Source organism: Macrotis lagotis, chromosome 1 (assembly GCF_037893015.1).
Source record: "Macrotis lagotis isolate mMagLag1 chromosome 1, bilby.v1.9.chrom.fasta, whole genome shotgun sequence".
NCBI lineage: Eukaryota > Metazoa > Chordata > Mammalia > Peramelemorphia > Peramelidae > Macrotis > Macrotis lagotis.
In genome coordinates this window covers 588,714,502-588,729,572 of record NC_133658.1, presented here as the reverse complement: position 1 = coordinate 588,729,572, position 15,071 = coordinate 588,714,502, and positions in this window count along the sequence as shown.

Sequence of the window (15,071 nt, the reverse complement as noted above, 5' to 3'; positions counted from 1 at the left end):
AAAAGAGCACCAGGTCTGGAATCAGGAAAGCTGAACTTCAGTTCCAGGCTCGGAGACTTAATAGTTGTGTGTACCTGGGCAAATCAACCCTATTTGCCTTAATCATCTCATCAGGAAGCTGAATTGTAAAAGGAAACGATATTTTTTGTCTAGAAAATCCAAAATGGAGCCGAGAAGAGTCAGACACAGGTGAAGTGAAGAACATCAGCAACAATAATCTGTCTAAGAATCTATTTAGCCACACTGGCTGCTCTACTTTCCAAGAGCTTGGCATCTGGAAGCCTAGATCCTCCTGAAGAAAAACATACAACAAAAACTGTGGGAAATGATAAATTTTTCCTAGTGGACAGAAAGCAATTGAGGGTTTCTTCCTTTTTTAATAATTAGATATGTGAAGAACCCAATGCCTTCACTAAAAAGATGGAGCTTGAGCCATTGGTCCCTAAACTAAATTAATAAATGTCAAAACCCATTTTTCCTCTTTTGAGGAAAAGATGATAATTCAACTGAGGACACCTCCTGAAGACAAAAGCTAATAGCAAAGAGATTCTCTGCAACCATGGTGCCTGGTTGCAATGCCTACAATTGAGCCAAGGCAATTCCTGGCAGAGACGTCCACTTGAAAACAAGATGGTCAAGTAGAAAGGAGTCATCCTGGTGTCAGAGGGGTGGGTCGGGTGGGTCCCCCCCCCCATATATGCATCCATTTCACCTGTTTTCCTTATCTGTGTGCTCCCCCACGAATATGCCCTTAGGCATGTGCTATTTAACCACTGATTAAAATGGAAATTTAAAGGGCTGATCCCAGAGTTATTTGAGAAATAATTTACTGCTACTTTTCTTTCATTTTGCTTTTTTTAATCTCACATTTAAATATATCTATCTTTGTCTCTGCTTCCCAGAAAGTCTTCTCTTGCAATAAAGATTAAAAAAAAGAAAAGAAAAAAACAAAATAGTTTAGCAAAACCAACTGAAATAGAATGTTTCTGATAGCATATATGATATTCCACATTCTCAACTTTTCTCTGGGACTAAGTTTGGCCAATATAATTATGTAGTATTCAGTTTGATTTATTATGATTTGCATTTGTGTTTTGTAGTCATTGAGTATATTGTTTGCCTACGTATGCTTGTTTCTGCAATTTGTATATACATACATTTCTATATTACTTCACAGGTTTTTTTCCTTAATGTTTCATATTCACTATATATTATGGCACAGTAATATTCTGTTATTTTATGTGACATAATTTATTTAGTCATTCTCCATTATTTCCAATTCTCTTGTTTACTGTTAATTTCCTTATTTTACTTTGAAATAATTATTTCTGTTCAGCAAAACTGTTGCTGATCAGTAAAGATAGCATACACTTGGAGTTAGTGAGAAATAATGCATAGAGTTGTTTAAACATAGGAGGGATTTTTATGAACAGAATGGGTGTTCCCAGATGCATACTTTATTTTTTAAAATTGAACTGATGTGCTTTGTTTTGATAAAACAATAACTTCACAATAACTTACCCTATAGTACTTTCTCCTTTTTAAATTCTTTTATTTACTCCACAGTACTTACCAAAAAAATTAGTAAAATCATTTGATATCAGTCATTGTCGCTAAAAAACAAAAACGTCTTAAGTATTTTTACTTATACTCATTCTTTCTTCATAGAGAGGAAATCTAACATTAGACACTTGAAATCCACAATGGGTATTATATTTTATCTGAATCCCATTGTCTTATAATGCTCTCTTGATTTATTATTATTGCCAATGTATAGATTATTCCCCTGGATTCTGCTTTGTATATCATAAAAATCACCCCCTAGATTTGTTATATTCCTCATTTTTAATACATTATCATGTATCATAACATTAATATATGACCATTTGTTCAATGATTCCCCAATCAATAGGCACAATACATTTCCAGTTCCAGATATCAAAGTATCTAATTTTGTCTTTTATATTGGTTCCTATTCCTTTTCTGGTACTGAGTTCTCCTACTAAACATAATTGTGAAAAAGATAATTTTTTATTCTCTTCTGTAATTTTTATGATAAAATCATTTCTGTTTAGGGCTAGTACCTACTTGAAATTTATTTTGTTACATAGTATATGAGGTTGATCTAAACCTATTTTCCCATAAAGCTATCTGATTTTCTCAGCAGTTTTTAATTAAAGAAAACCTTTTTTAATTCTTTGTTCAGATAGATATTTTCAATAGAAGGGTCTTTATATAAATTCTTCCTAGGATTTTTTCAATATTGAGCAATTACAGTTTCTTGAAATATTTTTCTGCGATTTATATGAGTTTTTTAAATCTATATGATCAATTTCATAATAATGTATCCTTGGTATAAAACCATCTTGATCAAAAAGAATAAGTTGGGGGGGGGTGCAGCTAGGTGGTTCAGTGGATAGAGCATCAATCTTGGCGTCAGGAGAACCTGAGTTCAAATTCAACCTCAAATACTTAGTAATTACTTAGCTATGTGACCTTGGGCAAGTCACTTAACCCCATTGCCTTGCAAAAGCCAAAAAAACAAGAATAAATTTGGGGCATTTTGTTGAGGTCTCTTTTTGAGTATCTTATGTTAAATGTTTATATCAATATGCATTAATGATATTATCTATTGTTTTCTTTCTCAGCTTTATCTCTTCATCATTGTATATCAATATTATATATGACTTGTAAAAGAAATTTGTTAGCATGTCTCTATTTTGAAAAAATATGAAAAATTTGAAAAATTTATTTTGCATAAAAATTAATTGATCTTCAATAGGTGAGAAACTTTATTTGTGATTTCTTTTACACCAAGGTTGTAAGTTTTTCCTCGTTTGTTTCTGGTAGCTTTTAATTTTTTCTATTTTCATAAAATTGAGTTAAGATCTCAATTTCTTCTTTTCTGAACTGAAATATTTTAACTTTTACCATTTAAATTATAAATTTTGCTCACATATAGCTGTCTATAGATATATTCCTTATTAATCATAAATGTATCTTCTTTTGTATTTTTATATATTATTCTCTCTCAAATTAAATAAACAAGATTATTGTTATCTTGGTCCTTTTTAAAAAGTTCTCTGTTTTTCATTAGTTCAGCAATCTTTTATTTTCAATTTTCATTTTTTCTGTTTTGATATTCAAAATTTCTTTATGTTAGTTAATTTGTCAATTCTGTTTTTGCTTATTACATTTTGGTATTTTAATTGTTTCTTTATCTAATATATTCTTTTGGCTCGGAGAAAACTGTTGTGTTGATTATTTGATAATTTTTTGCTGTTCGGTTCCATTTATTAATGGGTTTAATCCTTTACTATTTAGTGTTATAATTACTAGGTTAATGGTTTCTGCTATAAAAATCTTTGCAGTTGTTTTGCTTTTCTTAGTCTAATCTCTTCCCTCACATATACCTGTAGCCTTTTCCTCTACTCAGACCAAGTCCTAATTCCATGATTCTACTTTTATTGCTTTTCTTTGTCTTTTTATCCTTCTCCTTCTATCTCAGATTATTGTATAAAAACTTTCTAGTCCCCTCCCTATCCCCATCAAGTCATCTGTTTGCTTAAATAGCATTGGTATTTTCTCTTTCAAAGAACTGTTTATTTAATTTATATCCTTCTATATTATTTTTCTCTTCTAGGATACCCTAAGATCTCATTTCTCATTCATTAATTTTCCCCAAAATATGCTTTATCCATTTTCTTTATGACCAATATATATAAAGTAGGGATTCTGGAAAACAAGTCTTCAATACTCCTCTGACTATAATAGTGTATCAACTGCTCTCTTTATTCCTTCTGTCATTGCCTCATTTGAAGGACCTTGTTCTGAAGAGATTCATCTATAGAAATATTTATTCCTAAAAGAGGCAGCATAGTATAGGGAACTGAGTGAGAGACAAAATGCAAGCCCTTCCATTTAATATCATGGGGTCATCCATATCAGCCTTCTGGACATGAGTCTCCCTATCTGCATATTGTTTATACCAGAATCTCCTAGAAACTTAAAGTCTTCCATCATTTGAGTGGGACTTGGTCCAGAGAAGTAGTGCCCTAAAGACACCACACTCCCTACATAGAAACTTCTGTGACCACACTCCCCTACATAGAAACTGCTGTGAAGTTCCCAAGCACACCTTCTCTTCTAGGGGAAGAGGCTTTGTAGTCATGAGAATAACCCATTTCCACTGGTGAAATTTGCTCCTTTTGTTTGTTTGGTCTTTTTTGAAGTACATAAACAAGAAAAGAGACTATGTGAGAAGGGATGTTCTTTGTAATCTATTATACCCTTAACCATACTGTGACCTCCAACTCATAAACATCCAAATTGTGATAATATCACAGAATGGGACCTCTTATCCATGAGGGGAAAGTCTTCTCACAGTTTGCACCTGAAAGGTTAGAGTGTCTAATAAGCAATATCTCCATCTAGCGGGGAAAATGTGACCCAACATTCTAAGAGATTAACTGTTCAAACACCTCAAAAGCTTTTCTCCCCAACATGCATGGGTTAACCAAGGTCCCTAAGAGTAATTCTTAATAAATAGAATGCTACTTTAAGTATGAGTATTCCATAACTTCTCTGCAAAGACAAAAATATTTAAGTTGGAGAAAGAAGGAAAAGTGTCAGGTTAACTTCTTGACACTATAACCTTACCTCATTTATTTGCTATTTCTAGATCAATGACAGGTTTAGTTTACCTTTCCTCTATCCATAAAGAAAGCCCTTTCTTAGAAAATAAATAAGTTCACAAAAGGAATGATGAATCTACTTAATATCAAACTTTAACATTATCCACTTACATGCAACTTATGATCAATTACATTTATCCTCAGATCTACCATAGTTGGTTTTTCCTTCAATAATTATCTATTCATTAAAAAACTAGAAGAATATTTTATTTGGCAGCACCTTGTTAGTCTATTTTGGGTTGCTGAATGTACTTTACCAAAACTCCATTCCTTAAAAATATACTTCCAATTACACTGAAATCTATCTGATCGATAATTCTAATGGACCTTCCTTTACTATTAGTATTAGGGGCACCTAGGTGGTACAGTGAATAGAGCACCAGCCCTGGAGTCAGGAAGACCTGAGTTCAAATTTGACCTCAGACACTCAATGATTGCCTAGCTGTGTGACCTTGGTCAAGTCGCTTAACCCCATTGTCTTAAATAAATAGTATTAGTATTATTCCCTTATTCTTAGTATTAGCCTAAATTAGTGAGCTTTCACTCTAAGGTATTTCAGTTGGTGATGATGGCTTTATTTGTTCCTTTTAAAGCAGAATTTTGTTCTACTTAAGACCATGATTTCCATGGTTCTTTCTAGGCTAGAGAATAAGGGAAAAATGTACAATCCCCAGTCTTCCTGCAACCAAAATTCAACCTTAATAACTCATTAATCATTTCCTTAAGTTACTCCTTAACTTACCTTAACTATCTTTTCCACACTTTTCAAAGCTATTTTTAAGTATATAAATCAACAAATGAAAAGATCAATCAACCAATCAAATATTGACAGCATTAAAAAGAGAAGAAAACAGAGAAAGTTTGCATACTCCACAAGGGGATAGGGTCACAACAAGCATCCTTTATTATATCTCTTCTTATAAATATACATTTTAAAAGCCAAAAATTTCTCCTATCCATCACATGGACTTATTTTATTTGTAATTCAAGTTGATGTCTTTAAACAAGTGCTCAAAGTCTCCAGTGAACTGTGACATATACAAATATAGAGATTCTAATTTATTTTTTCTTTTCAAATTTATTGATGCCTTTAGTTTTCATATACCTTTATTTCTGAATATATTGCACCACCCTCCATTCAGTTTATTTATTTTTGTAACAAAAATTTTTAAAAAGCAAAAAAAATAGTTTAGCAAAACTAGCCAAAACCCAATATACAAAATATTCCATACTCTTTGAGTCCGACCTCTTCTAAGGAGGGAGGGGAGTGTATCTTCTTATCTCTCCCACATTATAATACTACATAGCATATATATATTCTTATAATCGTATAATATTCAGTTTCATTTTTGTGTTCTTTACATTGTATGAATAATTTTTCTGGTTCTGTTGTTATTGTTCAGTGATTTCTCATCATTCTTTATTCTTTGTGATGTTACTTAGGATTTGTCTTTGCCATTTCCTTCCTTATCTCACTTTACAGATGAGTAAACTGAGGCAAATAGGATTAAGTGACTTGCCCAGGATCATACTCATAAGTGTCCGAGGCCAGTTTGAACTCAGGAAGACAAATCTTCCTTACTCCAGGCCCAGCTTTCTATCTATGCCACCCAGCTTCCCCTACCCTTAGGATTTAGACTCTATTAAATGTTAAACAAGAGACCCTTCCAAAGCTGTAGGTATATGGGGAAAGCAAACCTTGCAACATGCTCCTTACTTCTCAACACCTAAAAACTCAGATACTACTGAGAGCACGTTTTGCGTTTTGCAAGTGATATTGTTTTTTCCTTGGTTGGGCTGAGATTTTATTTTACAACTGAGTCGCAGAACTCCCTTAGTTCTATCATCTAGTCTGATCTATATAAATCTCCCAGCTATAGTTTTACTACATGTTTTGATAAATGTGCTTACTCAATATTCATGATTATCCTTTGTATAATAAGTATTTGGTAAAGCTAGCTAAGCTAAGAGCAAACTACTTCCCTTCCCTTGGAATAACCAGGAAAAGGAGCTTTTATCCTGAATATCTGCAAAACAAAAAAATCAAATCCCTAGACTACCAGCATAATAAATATAAGCCTAGTACAATAGTGAAGAGAAAAGAATGAAAAAGTAAACTCTTGGGCACAGTCCTCATCTCTTTCCTGACCAAATAGTCTTTTCAAATACAGAGTCGGTCATATCCCAGATTATATTTTATCAATCTAAATAAACCTTTGCCGCACAAGTTCAATGGAGTCTGATGGTTTGGCTATTCTTTATTAGACAATAGTTCATATCTTACACATTCATGTAAAACAACTTATTTAATAATTCCCCAAACAATGGACACCTACTTTCTCACCATTTTTTTAATCATAAAAAAATACTAGTATGAATATTTTGATCTGAATCACCCTTTCTTTCTATCTTTGACCCCCTTAGGATATTTGCTTTGTAGAGGGTCAAAAGAAAGGCACATTTTAATTACTTTCTTAGCATAATTACAAATTTATTTCCAGAATGATTGGACTGACTCATAATTATGCCAATAGGATATTAGTGTGCCTGTTTTCTTTTTTTCATGAATAAAGGGACTAATTTTCAAATCTTGTCTAAGGTACACAAATTCCTTGTCCCAAGTCTTTTAAGTATATGGTCAACTGTGCTAAGTATTAAAAAGCAGTCACATTTAGCTGCTGAGTCTCATAGGAGGTTTTTGGCCTGGTCAATTTTTGTTTCAAAGATTCCCTAAATAAAAATAATTCAAGGTCTGATAGCAGGTTATTCTAGAATTAAAGATTTCTTAGTAGTGATCCAAGGTCATATATATTAACAGAACCAATAGACCAATATAAAATCAATGTAGTTGCTTCAGGTATCAAATAGGGAGTTGAAGGGGATAGGCAGTAAGAAACAAAAAAGTTCCAAATTCCTTCCACCTCCCAGATCATACAGCCCAACCAAAAAATAGAAGGCCCAACATTGCTAAATTTAATTCATTCCCAAAACAACTTAGAGACCTTGGAGCTGGAGGTTAGGGTAGAAATAGATGGAGTATTAATTAAACTGTAACAACCAAGATTTTGTATCAGGGGCCACAATCTAGAGGATGATAGCAGCCAATAGCACTGGCAACCTTTTTGTCATCAGAGAAATCATTTAGCATCTCATTAGCAAGAACAATTGAAATAGGAAACTGTAAGATGGCACTTTCTTCTTTTCTTCAGAAGATTGCACAGTGGATCAAATTCTGTCCTTGAAGTCAGTAGGATCTGAGTTCAGATTTCATCTCAGGCACTAGCTATACGACTCTGGGCAAGTCACTCAACTTCTGTCTCCCTCAATTTCCTCAATTGTAAAATGGGGATAATAATAATCTCTTAACACAGGGACTGGACAGAATAAATACTCTGAATGTTCTTGTTTCTTTCCTTCTGTCCTGTCAAAGCCCCACTCCATGTGAACCAGTTCCTGGTAAAACTTCTCATCAGTGGCCTTGAGATAACTTAAGATGATTTTCTACCCTTCTACTGAATTTCTTCTTTAAAAGTTTATTTCAAATGTCATACTCCTGCTTATTCCATGCACATTCTGTGACACTTGCTCCTGTCTCAAAAATTGCTTGCTGTGGCTCTGAGAATAGATTTGCCTTTGTCCTCACTACTGCTACAGCCCTATAAGCAACAGGCAAGTTCCCAACAAACCCAAGAGTTCTTGGCTGCACCGATCTTCAAGAACAATTAAAAACTCAGGAGACATTTCCATGGTGCAATCTAAAGCCTTGTCACTCCCAAAACAATAGTCTCAGCAATGTGTAATATTATTATGTTCTGATGAAAACTGAGAGACATGTCAGATATGCTTCCTTGGGGATCCTAAGGGTTGGAATTGCCTTGCTTGAAATTTCGAACTGTCATCTTGGTATTTTTCATTTACCATTAGAACCCCTAATTCACCTATAAAATATGATTCACATAATGAATCCAGGTATTTCACCCAATACTAAAATCCAAAAGCAATTAGCCTTCCTGTTTATTTCACTTGGGAGTTAGACTAAAAGCTAAATGAACATACAAAAAAAAGAGCCAGGCATTGGTCCAAATGTCTGAATGATGTGCTAATTAAATTGTATAACAACATCGCTGTCTTTATATGTACGCTTTATTATAGTTTGGGGAATCAGCTTCATCCTTTTAATTCAGCCTCCAAGATAATCAGTTCTTTAAGGCAAGAAAGAACTTAAATAGAATAAACAGTTGGCTGGAAAGCTCACCTATTCTTGCAAACTGAATGGATTTAAGATTTTGGAATAGATCTGGAAAGATTTGATTATTTCTTCCACTATTTTCTTTGTCCATAGCATGATCTCGGGTCAAGAGCTGTTTCCACTGCCCCAAGCACCTGATGCTTTTACAACAATTCTGTCTTTGCTTTTTCCTGTCACAGTACTAGTCACTGATCCTTCTCTCAGTTTTACCTTCCAACTCTCCTCTTCAAATCCCAAACTACCTGAAATATCTCCTGAAAATAATATTTGTAAAACATTAACACAGAGTCTGTTATATAGCAGATATTTAATAAATCCGTGTTCTCTTTCCTTACCCCTCCCCACAAAAGACAACTGAAAATAAATTTTGGAATATTATTACTCCTAGAAAAGTAAATTTGTGAAAAAGATGAGCTTTTGGAAGGTCCTAAAACATTAGCAACATAGCAATGGTTGACTTCTCTGACAGTATGATCAAAATCATCCTTTCATAACAGCTAACTAGAAACATATATATGTATGTATTACTATATACATAACACAACTCATTGAATTAATTTAATTAAACAAAAATTTATTAAATGTTTAATTCTATATTAGAAACTAGGAATAAAAAAAGCCCATTCTACTGAAGAAATACCTCACACACAAATAAGTACAATCAATCATCAATCAACAAACACTTATTAATTGCCTACTGTATAAGAGGTATCATATTGTAGAGTTGAAGCTAGAGTCAGAAAGAATGGTGTTTTAAACCTGCCTCTAAAATATACTGTGTAATACTGAGAAAGTTACTTAACCTCTCAATGCTCTAGGGAATGTTCTAAAACTGTAACTCCTCTTTGACTTGTTTGTTTTAATTTCTCTCTTTTATTAATTTATCCCTCCAATTACTCCTCACTTTATATTGAGCAAGTTAAAAAAGAGGAGGGGGGAAACAGCCCTCATTCCAGAGATGTATATTGCAGCAAAACAATTAGCCAAGTCTGAAAATATAAGCCTCTCTCTGCAATTTAAGTTTATCACATTTCTGTCAGGAGATAAGTGACATGTTTTTCTTGATTGTTTTTTGCCTTGTGATTTATCTTTTCATTGATCATAGATCTAATATCTCAAAGCTGTTATTATTATCTTCATATAAATTGTTCTCCTACTTCTGCTCATTTTGTTCTGTATCAATTCAGAGTTCTCTCTTCTGAATCTCTCAAGACTGAATCTCTCTAAGACTGTCTAAGATTTTAGAGAGGGTGTTGACTTGCATTGTTAGAAAAAGTTTATTTATCTGGGGGTTTCCTATTGCAATGAAATCACAAACCCAATCCCTGTTCTCTATATGTTTCAGGCACATATTGGAGCTATAAATGTGAAAGAGAGGTAAGAGCTGCCCCTGAGAGGCTTCCAGTCTATGGATAGGTATGTATGGAAAGTATATATATAGTATAAATATTTCAAAAAATATAATACAAGGTAATTTAAAAACTTAATGAACACTAACAAATAAGGGAATAAGAGCAAGTATTGTGAATGACAAAGTGGCATCTGGGCTTATACTGGAAGGATTTTTACAGGCAGAGACTAAGAAAAACTGAAACTTGTGCAAATGCCACAAGACAGGATATAAATTATTCAGTTAGAGGAACATCTTTAGCAGTCTAGTTGGCCTGGAGCTTTAGAGTATGTGAAGGAATGTAATGTGAAATATGACTTGAAAGGTAGATATGGAACAGATTATTGAAGGCCTTGAAAGTGAAGCTAAAGAATTAGTAATTTATTCAAAAAGCAATAGGGAGCCATTAAAGGTTCTTGAGCTGCAGAAGGAAAGGGTCATACCTTACAAAAACAGTACTTTTTCTTTCTTAGCATGGCTTCCTTCAGCATATCCTCCTGGATCATGTTTGTCAGTTCATTTCCTGAACTTATAAAGGACCTTCTGAATCTGCCAGGCATCCATATCTACCTATTTTAATCTATCATAGCAGCATAGTACACTGGAAGAAGAGCTACTAATATTGGCCTCCAGAATATTGAATATTGACTCTAACTTGTTACAAAGGATTGTGAAGCAACCCAGAAGGCCAGCTAGTCCAACCTCCTGAGAGAAATGATTATTAATAACCAATGATTTGGGAAGAACCAGAGTTCCCCCTTTTTCTAAAGCCCTCATTTAAAAATGTTTGTCCTTCCTTTTCATAGACCACAACATCAGGGAGGTGATGCCAGGACAAGCACATGAATTGGATTTGAGTAAAGGGGTGCTTTGCTAGGTCACTAGCCTCTCTTTCTCCTCCAGAGCAATCTGGGTCCAGTGGCCACATATGAATCAGGATGACTGGAGATGACCCTGGATAAGAGGTAATCAGGGTTAAATGACTTGCTCAGGGTCACACAGTCTGAGGTTGGATTCAAACTCCCGTCCTCCTAACTCCAAGGCCTGTGCTCCATCCACTGTGCCACCTAACCAGCCCAATCCTGGTTAGAACCCACCCAACTTTACAAGTAACCTTTAATCTAAGATGAATTCCTGCCCATTGAACCACACTGAAGCAAGGCTGTGATTGGTCTGGGTGTAGATCTCTCACTCAGTCTCTTTGTCCAAGAGTGACATGATATCATTCCCTTTGTTCATTACTTGTTAACCAATTCAATTTTTTAATTTTTAATTTTTTTCCAATTACATATAAAGATAGTTTCCAACATTCATTTTTGCAAGATTTTGAGTGCCACATTTTTCTCCCTACCTCTCTTCCTTCCCCACTCCCCATGATAAGCGAGTAATCTGATACAATCATGTAACCAATTTGTTAACCTATCAGAGTTAATTGCTATCTGCCAGAATACCTCTTGACCAAAGGTGTATAAGTCTCATAAATTGGTCATGATCCCTCTTTGAACATAGAGAGGACAATGAATCCCTTTTGCTGGCTAGAGATGATAAAAATTAATTATAATTTACCCCCAAATTCTAAGCAATATGTCCAAGTGAGTTTTGAACCCAGGTCATCTCAGCCTCAGTGTCCTTGACTATGTAAAAGGAATAGACATTATTCACTTCACAAAACTATTATGGAATCACCCTTTGCCAACTGATATTTTTGCTCATAGAATAAACAAACCAAGAAGGTAAGCCAAATGTTGAAGTGGTCCCTTGGATCCTTCCAGATATCTTAGTCAGATGATATCTCACTCCTAGACTTTTGGGAGTTCATATCCAATGTTCCCTTGCCTCAACTCAGAATGACATCCTCTAAGTCAGTTATAATTGCTACTCGCTCTCATATTTTCTGGTTATGATTTTCTCACCCTTTGGAGGAACAATATGCCCAAATACCACTTTAGTCTGATCTGCCAGTTTAAAATCAAACTAACAAATATTAAGCAAATCATTGCTTGTTGGGTTCACTTTTGCTCATCAGAGCAAAGTTCCCTTTTATATAATGACTACTGGCACACGATATGTCAATAGTCAGCAGATTTCCCCTCTTGCCTTCAAGATTACATGCCTAAAATCATTCAAAATTTGTTTATTTGTTCATATCTTGCTCATCAAATACTGCCCTGCATAATTCATTCCCTGTCTCATAAATTTTTCCTTCTCCATTCTCTTGAATAATTGTAAAGGAATAGGATAAATCTATGGTCCAGTAGATAGATTCCAACAGGATCTCATGGTGAGTCAAATCCTACATTCTTGACCCTAAGTAAGCCATGATCCTTTTGCCATTCACACATTGGCAATTCTTAATCCTGGTTTACCTCTATCTAATTTCTCTGTTCCTTTTTTTCGTGCTGTTGAATAATACTGGAGGTAATCAAAAAATAACTCCTTATAATAAAATTCATGTTTTATAATCCTTAATCTTAACAGGACCCTCACTACCTTATATAAATTTTTTTTTCATTTCCTATTGGCTCCCAGTTAGACCTTCATAACTGTTCTGAATCTTCTTCTGTTCCCTTAAACCTTCATACTACTCTCTCATCAGATGATTTTACCTCCTGCTTTACTAAGAAAATCAAGGTAATTCTTTGTGATTTCACTCTTTCCACTCTTCTAACCCTCAAAAACTCTATACATCTTTATCCACCCTATAATTCTTTAGTCTTAGAGAAGTAAAATCTCTTTTTTCCCTTTCTCCCTCCCATTTGTATCCACAGTTCTAACCTCTTTTTTCCATCAGATGTTTGTCCCATAAATCATTATCTACTAGAATCCTTTTTTTTCCAATTTCTCCCAATCTGTAGGTTTTTTGCTTGCTACCTTTGTTTTGTTCAGTTCTGTTCTATCTTAAAAATTCCCTTTACCCTACCATTGCTCCAAGCTATCATTCCATGTTTCTTCTCTCTTTGCTAAACTTCTACAAAGAGTAGCCTATCAGGGCAGCTAGGTGGTGCAATGGACAGAGCACCAGCCCTGGAGTCAGGAGGACCCGAGTTCAAATCTAGCCTCAGACACTTTATACTAACTTAGCTGTGTGACCCTGAGCAAGTCACCTAACCCTAATGCCTTGTAATCAATCAATCATTCAATCAATCAATCAATAAAATGGAAATCAAAACAGAGTAGCCTACACTTACTGACTGTACTTTCTCACTATTTATAGATGTGGCAAAATAGTATATTTGATTGTTCAACAATAAAGCAGGAAATAGAAAAGAGAAAATAAATAATCACAAGATCATTAGCAGTACTCAGGATAGGCGTTTACTACTATTTTACAAAATAGAACAGGGGTTGACTAGATGTTACTCTTTAAAATCAAATGTAATAGTCAAAATTAATTTGCTATTTTGACCAAGTAATTTATCCGCAGTATATTTTATTTTTTTAGTAGGCAGTGGGGTTAAGTGACTTGTCCAGGGTCACACAGCTAAGTAAGTATTAAGTGTCTGAGTCCAGATTTGAACTTATGTCCTCCTGTCGCCAGGGCCAATTTTCTATCCACTGCACCATGAAACTGCCCTCATAGTAACATATGTAAGTCTCACTACAATTCTGTAATCAATCAATTAATCACTAAGCATTTATTAAGCAACTGTAATATGCCAAGCTCTGAGAATACAAATAGAAAAATGAAGCAATACCTTTTCCTCAAGATGCTTACATCTTATCTGAGTAAATAACATTCAAAGTAAGTAAAGGCAATCTATATCCCAACTGATGCAAAGTACTAAAGTAGAGTACAATAGTAGTTGAAGGGAATCAGGAAAGACCTAGCAGTAGTAGCAGCAGCAGCAGCAGCAGCAGCAGCAGCAGCAGCAGCAGCAGCAGCAGCAGCAGCAGCAGCAGCAGCAGCAGCAGCAGCAGTAGTAGTAGTAGTAGTAGTAGTAGTAGTAGTAGTAGTAGTAGCAGTAGTAGTGGTGGTGGTGGTAGTAGTAGTAGTAGTAGTAGTAGTAGTAGTAGTAGTAGTAGTAGTAGTAGGTGGTGGTGGTGGTGGTGGTAGCACTTGAGATGATCCCAGAGGAAATTAACATTCCATCACCCCATCCCACATCCAGGATATCAGTTTTGAAGACTATCAATGAGATGCAATGGAAAGCATCATGGATTTGGAATCAGAAGATCTGGGCTCAAATTCTCTCTCTATGCCTTAGCTTCCTCTCTTGTACAAGGAAGATGCCCTATAGATATTTTTTAGAGTTTCTTTTTTAACTCCAAATCTATAATTGATAAATGCTAATCCATAGTAAGATATCAGTTTCATGGAATGAGCACTGGATTTGTTTTTAGAGAACCTATAGGTAAAACATTTAACTGGTTCTTAATCTCTAAAATGAGGGAATTTGTACCAAATGACTTTTGAGGTTCCTTTTGTCTCAATATCAGCAATTCTGTCAGTTGGACAACTCCATCATCTTCAAAGCCCATCCCTTCAGGTGCACTTGTTACTCCATTGTGTATACTTTTATTTTATGAGTACATATCTATAAACCTTACAAAGCAATTATACCGCTTGCTGAAATAAAAGTAATAAGACCAGGAGATATAACACATAATAGAGTGTAGCATGTGGCCAATATCTTACATTTAATGGGTGACACCATTCATTCCACTGGAAGTCATGGAAATTAGAGAGGAATTTGTGCCCACACAGAAACATTAAATGAACTGCAATAAAAGTGAAGAA